The following is an 18160-nucleotide window of genomic DNA, read 5'->3' on the forward strand; positions in this document are numbered from 1 at the left end:
GAAGAACCATAGCCCTTATCGATTGCATCTCTCCTTCTACCAGCATTAAGGACTGTGCAGTGCTGGCAGACAACCTGTCGACAACTGTTGCCAGTCGTCTAATTTTAACATCATTAAGGATTATTCCCAAAAGAGGGAACATAGCTCCAAAAACATCTCCAACCATTTCTGCATCGCCCAAATCTCTCCTTCCCCTCGATGATGTCTGGCCCTCAATGATCAATAAGTCTTGTGCATGATATATTTTGGGGAAGACAATTGCCAAGTAACATGATCCATACCAGTTGTCAGGTAGTCTCACGTAAGCATTTCTTCCACATACAAAATACACATTTGGAATCACTTGCATTCCCTTCAGGAAATCCTTAGTGTAGTACTCTAAATTAAAAGCATGTTCACAGTCAACTTCACCCACGTATACATTTTCATAATACGTTTTGGCTCGGTGAAGACATAACTTTCCTCTCTGCGCTTTATCTAAAGCTATTGGACCACTACTACCCTTTCTCTTATGTGACTTCTCTTCCTCGGTCCAATCTAATTTCCCTTGTCCTGATTTTTTCAAAATCTTTTGTCTCCTGTAACGATCATCCACCTGCCCTATGAACTTTTTCTCGACTTCGGACACCTTGCATGTCAGATTATTTCTACGGGCATGTGAAGTATCTAAGGTAATCCAAGGAATGAAGAACTTGGCCAATCTGTCTTCACTCTTCCAGTAATCCCATTTATTCATCTGCTTATAATTCGGGACTTCTGGCAACACAGAATCATAATTGGAGAAATAGTATTCAAAACTATCTCTCTCATAAAATATACTAAGCAATAAGCTACATGTAATGCCATATGTCAGAGGGAGGTGATGATATCGAATTCCTTCATCTACAGACGCAGGCAACTGCATGCAGACGTAGCAATCCTTAACCTCCATGGCATCCACGTATTCATACAAAAGTTTAGCATAAGCATTCGACCTAAAGTCTCCTTGGGACTCGTCCACATGTAACCTGCGGGCTTCTGCAGCCAATAACGCTTTCTCTTGAGTGTTTTCCCTTTTCTCACCTGCAACAGTGGGTGTAAGTGTTACTACAGAATTCGCATCAGTTACCTTTACCTCTTCCTCATGTCCCTTTACATAAGAAATTGTTACCACTAAAGCTATTAATATTATCACTCCTACTATTAGTGTACCTATTATACATTTAGCTCTGCGGTTCGGGGTGCCGGCCTCCATTTCGTCAGACAATCTAGCTTTTCCCTTTCTCTTTGCAAAAAAGTTCTTTTCCTCTCGTTCCTTTACAGTCTCTTTCAATCCTTTTTTTGTCTTTAGAATCCACACAGTTGGAGGCTGACAGCCTTTTTTCGCAAAAGTCCTTTCACAGTTCAAAAAGACAACCCTAGCCCTTCTCCATCCACTCAAGGGGTTCCCTAAAATTCTCTGCTTCCTGGGCGCTAGGTAATCTTCTTTTCTTCTGCTTGCTTTATTTACAAAGTCCTTTAACAATCGACTATTAGATTTGTGGTTGCAGCTTCAATAGCATAGTTCAATATTTCCATGCGAAGAGTATGCTCTTCATGTGCTGTTATCTTTGTACCAAAGTCGGGGAATTGCAATTCTGTAAGAAACATGTGTTTTAACTTGCTGAGGCGGGGAGGTCTGGGGAGCACGAATGTTAGTGACCCTTCTTGTTCGACACCGGGTACCAACAGTTGTATTTCCACGGTGATAATGGGCTCAGAACTGGACACCACCACCGCTCGGATCCTCCCTGTCTCCGGTTTCACAGACATTTGTCGCCAGATATGTCCACTCAGGTGTGGAGTATCTTCTGTTAGGCACACGCACTCTTCTTGACCTCCTTCGGTCTGGTGCTTCAGCGCCCTGAGCACCTTCTTCTGGGTCTGAGTCTTCTGATATCGGAGGAAGGGTTGCTTCTGGAGTTGACCTCAGGCTAGAACTTCTTCTTTGCGGCCAAATTGCTTCTCCACGTGCCCTTCTACTCCTTCTCCTTCTGGTCTGTTCTCGCTCCCTTTCAGACCTGTCAGGGTCAGACTCGTACTCCCAGCTGTCTTCTCCTTCTGTAGCGTCTTCTGTTTCGCTGTTGTACTGACCGTCCTCAGCTTGGTCAGACTCGTTCCCTGCTTCCACTGGCACCTCTACAGCTTGGCTAGCCCCCTCTATGGCTTCTTGGTCCTCAGCTGGACGTCCATCCGAGAGAGGAGCTGTTTCCAGAGGTGCTGGAACCCTTTTCGTATGTGACGCGTGTATCCAATTGGGCAGGCCTCCCACCTTTACAGCTGTACTTGTGATCAGGATGACCTGGTAGGGCCCACGCCAACGAATATCCAAGCAGCTTCTTCTCACATGTTTCTTCACCAGGACCCAGTCCCCAGGATACAGGTCATGGCAAGGGCCCTGGCACGCTGGAACCTCTGCAGCCTGCACCTGAAGGGACACAGAACGCATGGCGTCAGACAGCCCCTTACAATAGTCCAGGATCATATCATCTGTGATATTTAACAATGCAGTAGCTGGAATAGATGGCAGCCTCATTGCTCTCCCCATTAACACCTCATGTGGTGACAACCCTGTTCTTCTGTCTGGGGTACTACGAAGGCTCATGAGGACTAATGGCAGGGCATCAGGCCAACTCAGGGTCGTTGAGGAGCAAACTTTCGCTATTCTGGACTTGATCGTTCCATTGATCTGTTCCACAATTCCTGAGGCTTCTGGTCGGTAACTGCAATGGAGCTTTTGATCTATATTCAGTGCAACACAAATCATCTTCACAAGCTCGCTGTTAAAATGTGTTCCCCTATCTGATTCCAAAAAGGCCGGCACCCCGAAACGAGGGATAAGTTCTCTAAGCAGTAACTTAGCCACTGTGAGGGTGTCGCACCTACGTGTAGGGTATGCCTCAACCCATCTGGAGAACACACAAACAACCACCAGGACATAGCGAAGGCGGTTGCATCTTGGCATTTCAATGAAATCTATCTGCATTCTATTGAATGGACCTCCAGACCTTCCTATGTGACTTAGTGCAACTGGTGTTCTTTTTCCTACGTTCAGCTGCTGGCAGGTCACACAACGCTGGCACACTGCTTCTGCTGCTATTCTAAACTTAGGATTGTACCAAGTCTGTCTAAACACTCTCAGCATAGCATCTCTCCCTAAGTGTACGGGACCATGTATGAGTCTAGCCATTGGACTCACCATCTCATTGGGCAACACTGCTCTGCCGTCTGCTGAGACCCAAAAATGAGTCTCACCCATTACACATCCTGCCTTTTCCCATGTTTCTTTCTCTGAATCAGGAGCATTTTCTTGCATGGTTGACAGTTCATCCCAAGTATCAACAGTTTCCAGAATCATGGCTAATTCAGTTCTTACATTTATTCCACCCACATCCACCTCTGTGAAAGAGTAACCCTGTTCCGCGCAATACCGTGCAACTTCATCAGCATATCTATTGCCTTTCGAAACAAAGTCCTCATTTTTGGTATGTGCGATGCACTTTACAACTGCGATACTTGCTGGACATTGTAATGCTTCTAACAACAGGCGCACAAACTCTCCATTGCGAATGGGAGAGCCTGAAGAAGTCATGAACCCTCTTTGAGACCATAACTGCCCGTAATCATGAACTACCCCAAACCCGTATTGGCTGTCGGTGTAGATGGTGACTCGAATTTGATTGCCTGCTAAGCAAGCACGTGTCAGGGCAATAATCTCGGCTACCTGAGCGGAGTTTACTCCTTCCAGGCACCCTGCTTCCACAACTCCTTCAATTGTACAAACAGCATACGCTGCTCTCAACTGCCCAACTTCGTCTCTTACACATGAGCCATCGACAAAGAAAACTTCGTCTGGGTCGGTCAGTGGCTCATCTACGATGTCGGGTCTGGGTTTGGTGCATAGTTCAGTCACATCGAGACAGTCATGGTCTGTATATTCATCATCATCATCAATATCATTTGGAAGTGGCATTAAGGTAGCAGGGTTCAAAACAGAGCATCTCTTGAGGGTCACGTTCTCTGCAGCAAGAATAACTTGCTCATAGCGCGTGAGCCTGCTGTTGGTCAGATGCTGTGTTTTGGTCCTGGTCATCAACAGTTCAACAGAATGTGGCACGCACACCTCTAACGGGTGCCCCATGACGATATTTTCACATCTCTCAATGCTGACACCCGTTGCAGCAACGGATTTGAGACATCCGGGCAACGCTGCGGCTACTGGGTCTAAAGTAGCCGAGAAATAAGCAACTGGTCTACGGGCATTCCCATGGATTTGGACCAACACAGACAACGCACAACCTTCTCTCTCACAACAGTAAAGAAAGAATTGTTTATTGTAATCAGGCATTCCCAATGCCGGAGCACGACACAGGTCCTCTCTCAGCTGTAAGAATGCCATCAAACAGTCTTTGTCCCATGGTACCGGATCACTCACCTCTTTGTGCGTCAGTTTTTGCAAGGGCTTTGCTTTCAGTGAAAAGTTCACGATCCACTGTCGGCAATAACCCACCATCCCTAGGAACATCCTGACCTCTCTCTGTGTCTGAGGCGCATTCATTTTCATGATCGCCTCTATCCTGTCTGGTGACACCTTTCGTTTGCCTTTCTCAATTCTGTGTCCCAAGTACTGTACTTCTGTCAGGCAGTACTGCAATTTTCCCGGGGACACCTTGTGCCCATTGGCAGCTAGGTGATTTAACAAAGCAATGGAGTCTTCCCTGCAAGCTTCTTCTGTTTCTGACGCCACAAGGAGGTCGTCTATGTACTGGACCAGAACTGACTTCTGGGGCAGCACTAGACTTTCAAGATTTTTCTTCAGAAGCTGGTTAAAGATCGATGGACTCTCTGTATACCCCTGAGGGATACGACACCATGTTAGGACGCGATTTTCCAGCTTAAATGCGAAAAGAAAATGGCTATCTTCGTCCAAAGGGATCGAAAAGAAAGCCTGGCAAAGATCGATCACAGTGAACCACTCTGCTTGGAATGGAATCTGAAACAGTATCACTGATGGATTCGGTACCACTGGACAACATGAAACGACTATGTTATTAATCTTTCGAAGGTCCTGCACTATCCGAAATTTCCCATTTGGTTTCTGCAGACCCATAATCGGGGAGTTACATGGACTACCCACGATTTCTTTCAGAATTCCCTGTTTAATCATGGACTCGATCACGGGTTTTATGCCCGCAATCGTTTCTGGAGTCAATTTATATTGGGGTGTTCTTGGGAACTCAGCATGCGGTTTCACTACAATTTTCACTGGGTCCACCCCTTTGACCAATCCAATCTCTTCCCCAGTGAAATCCCATACCTCTGATGCCACTGTCTCTCTCAGATCCCAGGGAAGCTCGTCTACTGTCAAAGTAGGGTACAGCTCCACACATATTCTTGAGTTTGCAACTTTGAAATCTGCATCATCATCATTAGTCAATACCTCCACTCCCTGGGGTGTACAGTATATAGTACAATTCAATTTACACAACAGGTCTCTTCCTAGCAGACACACAGGGCTTGAATCGCAAACCACAAATTGGTGCTCATCGCTGTACTTCCCTATTTTCACCTGTACCGGTTCTGTCAATTGGCTGGTTATTCTCCTGTTTGCGACCCCTACCACCTGTATGGTCTCTCCAGACATGGGCAGGTCTGGAACTGCAGCTGATCTGATCGTGGATCTAGTGGCTCCTGTGTCCACCAGAAATGTCGTAGGGCACCCTGCTACTTCTGCTTCCCCATAGGGTCCCCTCTGATCTACCTCTAAGGCTGCCCCGAGGGTGCAGTCTTCTCTTTCCACTCTCTGTCCGGTTAATGGGTCCACATAATAGCATTCTTCCCCTTCCATAAACAGGGGCATTTGTCTATAGGTCTTACCCATACTCCCTACTCGAGGAGGTTGCGGGAACTGGGCTCGGGGAGGAGCCCCCCCCCCTTTGAGCACCTTTCCTTGGTATGGCGTCGCCCCTCTCATAGGTGCGCTCTGGACCTCTTCCTCCTCTATCTCTTGCTCTCCTATCTCTACATTGTAAGGGCACTCGCGTTTCCAATGCCCCAGCTCGTTGCACTGGTGGCACCTAGTCGTTTTCTTCAAGGTAGCTATGTCTACTCTGGGTCTAAAGGTAGTACTCTCCTCATTACCCTTGTTCTGACTGTACTGCTTCTTACCTCCTGTACCTGTCCCTTGCTGCTGTTGTTGCGGTCCCCCCTTTCCTGCTGTCTGCAATTGTACCACCATCAGCTTTTCTTTTAGTTTCTTAGCCTTGGAGTCTACCTCATCACAGCAGTACCTGGCATATCTCAGTATTTCATCTAGGGGTTTACTTTGCCAACAAATCGAGTGTTGCTGAATCATTAAACTAATATCCGGTCTCAGTCCCAGGACGAACTTGGACACAAATTGCCCTATATCTTTTGGATCCATTACATCCAAGCCGCTATACTGTTTAAACGCTTTCAGCAATCTCTCGTAATATTCGTGAACTGTCTCTTTGGGTTCCTGTCTCGTTCTGTCTATTCTGACCCAATCTATGTCTTGCATTGGCACTTTTTCTTTCAGCCAAGTCATCACTCTCTCGAATTTTGCCATCACGATCTCGGACGGCCCATTAGTCCTAGCATCTCTCTCTGGCTCCGTTGTGGGCCACTCAGCGCTAACCTTGCATGCTGTCCACAGATCTCCTGGTACTACAATGTCAAACAGCGTGTTCAGATCTATCCATAGGACTTTTGAGATCTTTACAAACCTCTCGACTTGCTTGTACCACTCCACGGGGCTCTCTCGTAACTTGGGGAAAGATGTGGTAAAAGCAGCTAAATCTCCCCTACTCCAAGGGACATGTACATAGCTCCCATTGGCAACTTCACGCAAAGGGTAAGCTTCTATTCCCTGCTGTCCTGGTGTTATACCAATCATGCTTCTTCTGCCGGTCCCTTTCTTGGACCACCTCTCTTCCCATTTATCTAGTGCCCTCCATGTCCTTATTCCAGTAATCAGTTCCCTTATGTGTGTTTTCAGCCCAATCGTTCTCCTCTCATCTAGGTCCCGATCTGAGTAATGTAGCCTGTGGTTACCCTGTAATGCTTTGGTTCTTGACAAGTCCACCATATATTTGCCTGCTAGTTCGACTAACTTCTCATGGACTGCTCTCGCCTTTCGTGTGATGTCCTTTGCCATATACAGTATTTCATCCTGTTCATACATTTCCATTCTTTCTAAAGGCAGGGTACCATCTACCATGTCATCCAGATCTGACCTTAAGCTGGAGACATCAAGTCTCTTGGCTTTTATCTCAGCTCGCAATATGTCTTTTGAAGGGGGCTCACTGGTCTCCCTACCATCCCAACTTCGAGCTCTGCGTTTGGGCTCAGGAGAATTAATGGGTGGCCTCCCTTGCTCCCATCTCTCCAGGTCCCATGCTCGGCCATCCGATCTTGGAAGGTGATGGAACACGGGCCTGTTATCCCTACTCTCTCTCTGCCCACTCTCATCTTCTTCTCTCCTCTCACCGCACATCTCTCTGTTATTTTCCCTCTGGTCGCTACACTCCCTTTGCCTCGTATCGCTCAGTATCCGATACGATCCTTCCTGGTTCCCCATATTCCCTGGGCTGCGCTCATTTCTGTCATCACAGGGACTATGGTGCGACCTCTCACAACTCCCATTCTGTTCTCTGGTGCCAGGCACACAGTGTGGACACTTAAAGCTATTCCTGTACTCTTGCGCCCTCCTCTCCCCTTCACTGAGTATTGGGCACGCCACCCCTCCACTCCCGGGGCCCCCGTTTTCCAGGTCTGTTCTACCTCCATTCCGGGCCCAATGGGTGACTCCCCTACTCCCTCTACAGTCCCACTCCGGGCTACTCTCCCCAGCCCCGCAGTGAGTCCGTGCTCGGCTGTCCTGACTTTCCCTTTCTGCTTCTGCAGCATTGATGCACTTTTGAGCCTTCACTGCCTCGTCCCACTGCTTCATGTACTCTTTTAGCTCTTGGAAGGATTTTCGTCCAGATCCCCTCAGATCCATTGGCCATCTGGGGCCCCCAGGATCTCCTCCTGGGTCCCCTACTGTGTGCATCGGGGTGCTCCACTCTCTGGGTATCGGCATCTGACTTGGGGAATTAGTGGTATCGTTCCTCCTTGCCTGCTCTGCTCTTTCTCTGTCTTTCCGTTTCCGTTCTTCCCCTTTTGCTCTCTCTTGGTCATATATCGATATTATAGGACCTATGGTAACAGGTACCTGTAGTGCATCTGGTAATGGGTAGGATGTGGCGCTTTCCGTTTCCGGCGCTCTTTGTACCACAAACCTACCGACTACCTGTTGCACCTGACTAGGCTGGAGCAACTCTTTCTTTGGCTCAGGATCCCACTCTGAACTGGGAAGCGGTCTATGCTCTCCTGCATTGCCCCCCTTTGCTCCTTCTGTATTCTCGACCTCTCCCCCTGCTCTATTATACGGGGGTGGCCTGTCTGTCAGTAATCTGTTTATCAGGCTGTCCTCTGTTTCGCTCTCATCATCTTCTTCTAGGGGACTTTTATTTACTGGCGCCTCTAATACTGGGTACAGTTTATTTATTTCCAAATTATGCACTCTCCATCTTTTAGCATCCGCATCCCACCTGGCATCCTGTACTGCCCTTACCGAGCGTTTCACCCTTTCTTGTCGTCTGTTCATATTCCTTTCATGCGCTGCCCTAAGCCATGCATCAAGGGCTTCAAACTGGGTTGGTCTAGGCAAGGGTCTCTTTGAGGTCATGACTGATTTCAATCGATGTAACACCTCTAATCTGAACGTCCCGTACTTCGGGAACGTCAGTTCCTCATTTCCTTCAGTAATCTTACTCCACTCTGATATCCAAAGGATCGTATGCAACCCAACGTTTACTGCCATGTAACGAGCTGGCGTACCCTCCGGCGGGGCTTCTTCCCCTTCATACGATCCCCGCTTCTCTTTCTTAAACAGCGCTTTCAACCATTTAAAACACTTCATAATTATGCGCACAAAATCCAGCCTCGCTACTCTGTTTACTTCCTGATGACACTCCACCAATCCTGTCGCGGCTTTGCTAGCTTGGCCTATCACAGCGCGGTTTTTCTCCTGTCGGCCAATCACGTCGCGACCCTGTGTGACGTGTTCGCTAGCTGGCCTATCACAGCGCGGTCTTTCTCCGGTCAGCCAATCACTGCGCGACACCACCTGACGTCTCTTTTCTCCGCTTCGCAGCAGCACCCCTCCTTTCTCAACTCGTCTCCCGGTTATGCATGCGTCCCATTCATACACTGAAAAATGACTACTTCCGACCAAGCGGTCACTTCTCTCGACTGTACGTCCACAGTCTATCTGTAATTGTCAACACAACTGACGAGATGTCTATCGTCTCTCTGATAGGTTGCTTACACACACAGTAACTTCCGACCAGCGTCCGTTACTCACGCACTCACTCTTACGTTCCCCCTATCTCGGTCTCTCGGGTGATCAATGGTACCTCATGACCCCCTTCACTCTAGTTGACAATTACTCTGGGTGTCCGATACACCCGAACCACTTAAGCTCTCCTTGAACTTAAGATTTCCACCGGTTGCGCGCGCTCACAACCTGTTCCACAGTCACTCTACAGACATTCAACTCCGCCAGACATTACAACATAGATACAATACAAAACACCGCAATCTAACACGCATAACCCTTTATACTCACTCTCGACCGATACTGCTGCTTTTTCTGTCTCACGTCATCCGGATCTTCATCTGCGGGCTGTTCTTCCGATCATCGATTTCTAGGGGCCTTGGGGTAAGCTAACCTGTCCTAGGTCACCGTCCTCAAGAAGGCAACCATCCTCTATAGCTACCAACTGAAAGGGCGAGATTTTGATCGATACCTTATATCTATTGATCCAAACCTCGATCTGGTCGACTGAACCTTTGTTGCCTGTCTTGGAAGAAAACAGTACACCTATCTGCAAGCTAGTTCACCCAATAAAGGACTCTACTCTTAAAGATCACGGACAACTTCTAGGTTTCAAAAGTTTATTGTAAAGATATAATGAGCTGCAAATACAAACATCTCAGAATGAGATTCACGAGATACACAGGTCCAATTACATACATGTGCTCTCGAAAAGCCCTCAGACGAGCAACAGAAATCACTAACACAAGTTCTAAAAATAGTAAAGCTATAAGCATCGACGCATATCGCTCCTTCATTTAGATTGGAGGAAAACAAACACAGGTTAGGCGTCCCTACCCTGTTCTAGATGGTATCCCTACTTAACCAAATCCCAACCTAACAAAGGTGTCAGCAATGAATGACCCCCAAGGGAAGTCACCCACTCTAAGTCTCTTGGTGAAAACCTAAAGTTCTCCAGTCATGACCCCTCACTGCCTACCCATCCGCTCTCTAAAGGGTCCTCAGGTCTCTGCTCTAACTCCACCCAGGGGTGCTGTCCCTAATACAAAACAGTCAACAACATTTGAGACGCCCCTTGCGAAACGCCTCTCACGTGGTGCAACTTCAGGCTTTTTCCATGATGCTTTGTCTTGGGCCTCATGCGTTAGAGTTGACCTTGCTTCTCAGACTCTTCTCCGGCCCGCTGATACCCCTTAAACATTCCAGAACCCTCCTCCATGTCTGGGCCGTCTACTGAACAGACCTCTATTCATTCACTTATAATTGGATCCCCCCTTTCCTGTTGCAGACAGATATCTGCCGCCAAGAACCCAACTCTCATAGACTTCTAAAAAGGCTTGCAACATTTCTCAGCCCAGACATGTACGTGTAAATCAATGCTAAAACATTTCAGGCCTACAATATTTCACATTATGATTATAGCATTCAACTTCTTCATTTAATTAAAGCATGTTAAAACTCTTATTCTATTATTTAGAAAACATTACTATAAATCATGGCCCATTAATGCAATGACCAAAAACGTTAAACAATCTGTGTCGTGAAAAGAAACACCTTCCCTTTTAGCTCCAGCTCTGGCCCTGTGGCCTACCACGTTCTGCGTTTTACCACAGACCATCTTATATGTTAACAGCTACACGACATAGATTCAAAATAATCACGTCTAATAAAATCATATAATGTCACACCTTTCTGTATTAGTTCCACTTCTACTTAAATCTCTATATTAGCTATACCTTTAGAATATAATTTCAGATACTATTAGCACTCATGGCATTTCTCTTCATGACTTGTGCTTACTATAGGTAAGTGTGATGTACTCATACATTTATATCAGTTTGCGCTCTCTCATCAGTTTAAAAGAACCCATTGCAATTCAAAACAAGCGCATCCTTAAATTTTAAAATTCCAGTCGATCATTTTAGGGTATATTTTTCATCTTGGGTTAGAGTAAGCATTGCCACTCCCAGAGTGCATAATGAGAACCACTGACAGTAGGAAAAAGGGCTGGCACAATATATACAGGAGTCCTTGTGTATTCATTTCCTTCAGACAGGCCCTGTGTACAATAGAGAAAGAAGCTAGATGTTGATGGGGGAATAAACAACCGTTTTTTGGGGGTTTTTCCCTGTGGCAGCCGTTTGCCTTCATCATCCGGTCAGATGAAAGAAAAAAACGAAAAAAACATGCTGCCATCTAATAGTTATCTGAACTGTATGTCACTATGATCTGTCTTCCATCCGTGATCGTTGAAAAGTTTGCAATTGCTGTTGCAAATTAAATCTATTTCACGTCTGAAAGAATGTAGAGCAACAGGAAAATAAACACAAATGGGCTCCCAAGTTACCAAACGTCCCCAGGTGTAATTTACGCCTCTACGCCACAAAACAGTGCTTTAAATGGGTAGGTGCTGTCCGGCACTGAGTATCTGCACTTCCTTAATTTGAAAGTGAGAGTAGCAGTACTTCTCAGCACTCCTGCAATACATTTAATGGGAGATTACGGCACTTCCCAAGAGAAAACAGGTACTCAGAAAAGAGAGTACCTGCGTTTGTATATTTCCTTTAATTCATAGCCCCAAAACAATAAAAAGCAGCCACTGTTCATGACCTGGACAGCAAAGAGGTAGAGGGATGCGCCACCCTTTACTCTTCACAGCCAGGGGACCGGTTTAGCGCTCTGATTGCCATTAGGTGCACAAACAGTGCGTTTAAGAGCACCATTTTTAGGTCAAGCATTCAAGACATCTTGTATATACTTTAGTATATACTTATATGTTTATGTACTTTGTGGGCTCTGAAGAACAGCCCTAGGACTTGTCTGCTTCCGCTTAGGGACTTTTTTTTCTTTTCAACTGCATCTATTTAACTGTCTTGATAGAAAACGACCAGTAGAGGTCAGTAAAATATGGGAATTGCTTTCTGCTGAGGGACTTACTTTTTTTTATTTTTCTGGCAACTGCCTCTATTTAACTTTCTTGATGGAAAACGACCAGCAGAGGTCGGTAAGTTACCAGAATCACTTTAGCATTCTCTAGGTTCCAGTCCATAGAAATTGTCTTCCACAAGCACCTGTAGACAATTTTTTTTTTTAGAATCTTGTATTTTCAGTGATATGACCACTAATTGCCCCAATTTTATATTAAAAACAGAGCTTTGTACTATACCACTTCCTGCTGAAAGGCAATATTTCTCTCCATCGCATCTCCTACCTGGCGTGTCACGCAGTTTGGTGCTTATTTTCCAAACAGTAGATGTTTCAGCACCCAGGCTAATGTGCTGCATAGCTAAATACCTATAAGGTAACAATGGCTAGACCAATTGCATTGCAAATGCTTGTTAGAGCTTGTGATGTGCTGGAATAAGGGGCCTCTTGAACTGAACCTAAATGCAGTGGAACTTCAGGGACAACAGAAACGCTATTAAGGACTGGAAATCTGGCACAGTTAGTGGGGGAATTTCTTCCTCATAGAGTGATCGTTTTTGTCAGTGTTAGATAATCAGCAAAGCGCCAGCAACGCAATTACTCAGAGCTCAGGCAACGCGCGTGTTTTACAACTTGAGGTAATGTCATATTTCTATTGTGGTTTAAACATTACAATTGTCCATCAAAGCTGGATTCATCATAGCTGCACAATTCCAGCTGTCCCCTCCATTTTCTCCCCGTCACCCTCAGTCTCCTTATCACACTGTCATTTCTAAAGGACACTGGGCAGGTCTGACATGTGATAACCGAAGTTAATATACATTCATAACTGTCTTCAGATTTCCATTGTTTCCTGGTCACTGAACAGCTCGGAGTGAGAGACACAGCACTTTTCTTTCCGAGAAAAGAACATTGTAACCAAAGCCCCTGGGGATTCTCAGGCAGGTCAGCTTTTTAAGGTATGCAATTTGCATATTTATTAAATTAATTTAAATATAGCCACCTAATCTGCATAAGAAATGTTCTGAAACAAGGAACATCAAGGTAAGACCATGAGCCTTGAATAGAGGGGGGTGACCTTTTCTAGAGGGTAACGATCAGGCACTAGAATCAAAAGGTAGTGTGGGTGGGTTACATGTAGTCCCCGGGAGGTGGTCCTAGGGCCCTGGCTAGAACGCATGGCCAACAGAGGTGCCAGGGCAACACGTGGCACATTCATCCTAGTGGAAAAGAATGAAGAATCCTCTTGGCTGGATAGGCTAGCAGGAGACGTAGGTAGGGCTTTCTTTCCACCAATAGTTTTGTTAAAGATCCATATTTTGCTCTTCATGATGTCTGCGTAGTTTCCTGGATTCCTTCTACCCACAAAAAATGGTTTATGTTTTACAGAATTGTTAACAATACATTGAAAGATCAACTCCTCAGCCAGGGAATTTCACTGCTGGGTCTCCTGCTCCGCCGACAAGCTGGCGCCCCTCCGCCACCCCGCCAAACAAAAGTTGATGGACAGAATGCAGAACAATGTCATACATTCACCCCAGTACAGAGATCTGGGCCTAAATCCATCCGGTCCTCGGATGCTTGATTCCGGTCCAGGGAAGGTATGGCTTGGCAGTTCGGGCTGGACTGTTCCCATGAGGCACAGGGTCAAGGCTGATTTGCATATGGCCATGTCTGAACTGGGGTGGTGTGGTGAGCAAAACAACAATGGATTTAGGCCCAGATATCTGTACTCTGGCGAATGTATGATATTGTTCTGCATTCTGTCCATCAACTGTTGTTTTTGCATTTGCTATCTATGCACAACAGCACATGTATGATGGTTTTGCTTTTACTCTTCCTGTGATGAGATTCTGCTCCAGGTGTCCTGTGGGCTGGAGATCGTCGGAAATCACCCACCCTGCACCCTCACCCACCCCCATCCCATGGTGGTCAGGTACGAGGTGCTGGGGAGAGCTGCGGGAGATGGTGGGGTTGGAAGAAGGCCAAGGGGAACAGAATCCAAGGAGTACACTACGGAGGCATTCCAAAATATAGGCCCAGGCAATCATTGCTATTGAGGGGAGATTTTACAATGTTGTGAGGGTGCTTAGTTAAGGTCACCAGGTGACACCATGTCACCAAGGATACTGTACTGCTATGTTGGATATGTATTTAACAACTAGTTAATGAGCCAGCTGCAGTATTGTTCACTTAATTAAATGAAAGGTCCAAGGCGACGGTATTGTGAACTTGGTGACAAGGGCTCACCTGGTAACCTTACGCTTACAGTGAAACACTAGGGACGGCTATCAACAAACACAAGTCCCCCATTTGCCCTGAGTATCATCCAGGTATCAGAAATGTTTCCCATTTTTCATAACAGCTGCTATACTTTTATATATTTTTTGGAAACTCTGATGGAAACCCCTGCTTGGGACCGCTGGGTAAGTCTCCTGTTTCTATTTTATTTTTCTGAGAGATGCGTGCTTGCACTAAATAAATTGCAAACTTGCAACATTGTGAGAAATAATACAAATCTACCATAGTTATTTTACAAACATTGCATCCGTGCCTACTAGAAACCCATGTCAGTTTGCCAGTATTTTTATTGACCAGTGTCTGGACCCACACACCAGTGTAATTAATAAATATTTGAGCTCCAGGGCTGGGATCACTCTTAGGTAACAACAACATGTACAGAGCCTGTGCAAAGAGAGTCATATTGTGTATGTTACCATTATGCTTCTTATGCAAAATGTCAGAAATCACACCATTATACCACTTTGGATAATCATGCAGCATTTGCATGTAAATATTTACTGCAAAAGATGCAATTTGCGGTAACAATTTACCATGGATGCACGAGAACAATGGAATGTGATTATTTGTTGTGCGTGATCCTTTTGTTTAACGCATCCTCGCATCAAAAATTGACCCAAAGACGTATTTTGCGCAAAATGTAGCACAAAATTATGGATTTGCATTGTGCATAATTACACATAATTTTGCTGTAATTTCCAATAATTACTTGAAAGCAATTTGCACAAATTTTGTCCACCTCCACGAAAAAAAGGTGAAGAAAGGTAACATAAGATTTAAGGGTTCAGTGGTGGGTTGAGATAAAGGGAAGTAAGGTTTTTTTTAGGGTTCAGGGATGTTAAAATAAATCACGATTGAAAGGGTTTTGTTGTAACTCTGATATTCCTGTTTTGTAAAGGAATTCCTGGAATGCATACCCAGGAAAAAAATAAACTGCCTTGTGTAGTCATTAGCCCAACTGCCTGGTGATTATATAGCTGTGTAAAGGACTTTTGTGCAAGCCCTCTTGGAGTTACCGTATCTTTCCTGTGGGAAGAGGCCAACCTGCCATACTGCAGAGGTGCTAGAAGTGTGTCCTGCAGAAAGAAAATATGAAGGATTTTGCCCTCCAAGTGAGGGGATGCACTGCTGAGCAAAGTGCTTATACTGCCCAGAAAACTGTCTTGGCAGACAGGGGAACCAGCACCATCCACTCAGGTTGGCCACACAGAAGACAGCAGAAATCCCCAAATTAACCCCAGAGCAGGGTAAAGGTTAGATCTGTCAGCTTTATGGTGGTCTCCCCCAAACGTTTCCCCTTACTCCTCCATATTTATCCTGATCTTGTTTTTGTTTGCCTTAGGACTCTGCACACTTTACCACTGCTAACCAGAGATAAAGTGCGTGTGCTCACTGCTTAAAACATGGTAACATTAGTTTATCTGCAATTAGACCATTTAATTTACTTATAAGTCCTTAGTAAAGTGGGGCAAACTGTACCCAGGGCCTTTAAATGAAATACTACTAATACGCCTGCAGCACTTGTTGTGCCATCCACTTCAGTAGCCTTGCAAACCAGTCTCAGGCCTGCCATTGTCATCTGTGTCTGTAGTTTTGAACTGCAGTGTCAATCAGGCAAAATCAACCTCTTGCCAGACCTAATCCTTCCTTTTTAATACGTATAAGCCACCCCTAAGTTAGGCCCTTTTTAACTATTGTAGGGCCTACCTCTCCCATAGGATAATACTGTGGTTACCTTATTACATTTAATTGGGATAACTTCCAAAAGGGAACAGATAACCAGTTCATGTTTATTGTTTTGGGAATTGTAATGAAAACCCCACTTTTATGGTAACATCAGATTTTAAATTACAATGTTGAAAATGGCACTTTTAGGAAGTTGACATTTTTCTGCCTTAGCCATTTAGTGCCTGAAGCCTGTACCTAGGTCACATAACTAGGTGTATTTAGGTGGACGGACCATCACTGACAGGATGAGATGGCAGAGTAGGGCAAAGCCCCACTTTCACCTGAATTGTCTGTGTCCTGTCTTCCCACAAAGAGCTCCCTACACCCTGTAGTAAGTTTGAAGCCAGTGCAGGGGGGGCAGAAAACAGTGCACTTCAAAGTGAACCCTTTAAAAGCTTCTCCCACTTCTAAGAAGGAACCAGGTATAAATATTAGACACCAACTCCTCAAACAAAATCTGGACCTGTAAACTCTGCAAGTAAGAAGGACTGCCCAGCTGTGTAGTCTGCCCTGCTGATCTGCTTTGCTGCCTAAGGAATACTCTTCTGCCGAAGGTCTGCTGCTGCACCATGACTGTTCTGCTGTGAGCTGTCCTGCTGAAACCAGCCTGCTTGTGTGTCCCTGTGCTCCAAGATCTCCAAGGGTCAGTCGGCTGCCCTCCTGCTCTCAAGACACAGGAACACAAAATACTTTTTTGCGGCACACATCTTCGACACAGTACCGTGCATCACCTAAACAGCTCTGTAAACTTAATCCAGCTCTACACATCTCGATGCCTACAACTGGCCCAGCGCCGCGTACCTCTGACGCTGGACCGTACATCATCTTGTGGCTCTGCCAACACGATGCAAAACAATGCTGACAACAGTTCCAACTGCACTCAAGTCCTTGCACCACCACCAGCCCAGCGTGACGCACCTCGACCTTCGTGCTGACACCAGTTTACGCAAGCCCCAGCAGCTTCCTCAGCAATGATGAAGGACCTCGCATCGCAAGCTCCCATTGGCAGTCCCTGACTTCACTGCGTGAGTCAGGAACCCGCATCGCAAGCTCACTTCTACAGTTTTTTGATGCCATCACTCCCCAAGCAGGATTTAAGGTGTCCTTATTCAGCAGACGTAACTGGGGCCCTGTACCTGGCTCACACACCACTGAGGTTGGACTGACCATGTGACTTTGTCCCTGTCCAGCATGACCAGATAACCACAGTTGGCACTTTGTGCTTTATGGCCCTATTCTCACTGAAACCCTTTGAACTTGCATATCTCCTGCTCTATTGATTGGATCTTTGTCATTTTGGTCTTCATTTGTTTATTAAAATGTACACTGTTTTTCTAATTTGGTGTGTTATTCTTCTTGTGTTGTGTTTTCACTTTAATATTGTTTGAAGTATTGTACAAATACTTTACACATTGCCTCTAAGTTAAGCCTGGCCACTCTGTGCCAAGCTACCAAAGGGTTGAGCACAGGTTAATTTGGAGTGTGCTTGTGACTTCACCCTGACAAGGATTATGGTTTCTGCTTGAGTAGGTTTTTACCCCCTCCCGCAACCAGAAATTATTTTTTTGCAGTAAAGAATGCAACTCTTAGCCTTCCTAGATCAAAAAGACATGCATCAAGAAGTAGGGGGGACATCTGCTTTAACTGAATGTTGGGGCTTAATTGTTATCAAGAACCTAGGTTGAGGAAACCTGCAACTGTTGTGGGGTCCTCTAGTGTTGCTAGGCTCTCAGGACACAAAGCATGTGTCACAAAAGAGATGCAGCCCTCTTGTAAATAAAACTG

This window comes from Lissotriton helveticus, chromosome 3_1, assembly GCF_964261635.1.
Source record: "Lissotriton helveticus chromosome 3_1, aLisHel1.1, whole genome shotgun sequence".
Lineage (NCBI taxonomy): Eukaryota > Metazoa > Chordata > Amphibia > Caudata > Salamandridae > Lissotriton > Lissotriton helveticus.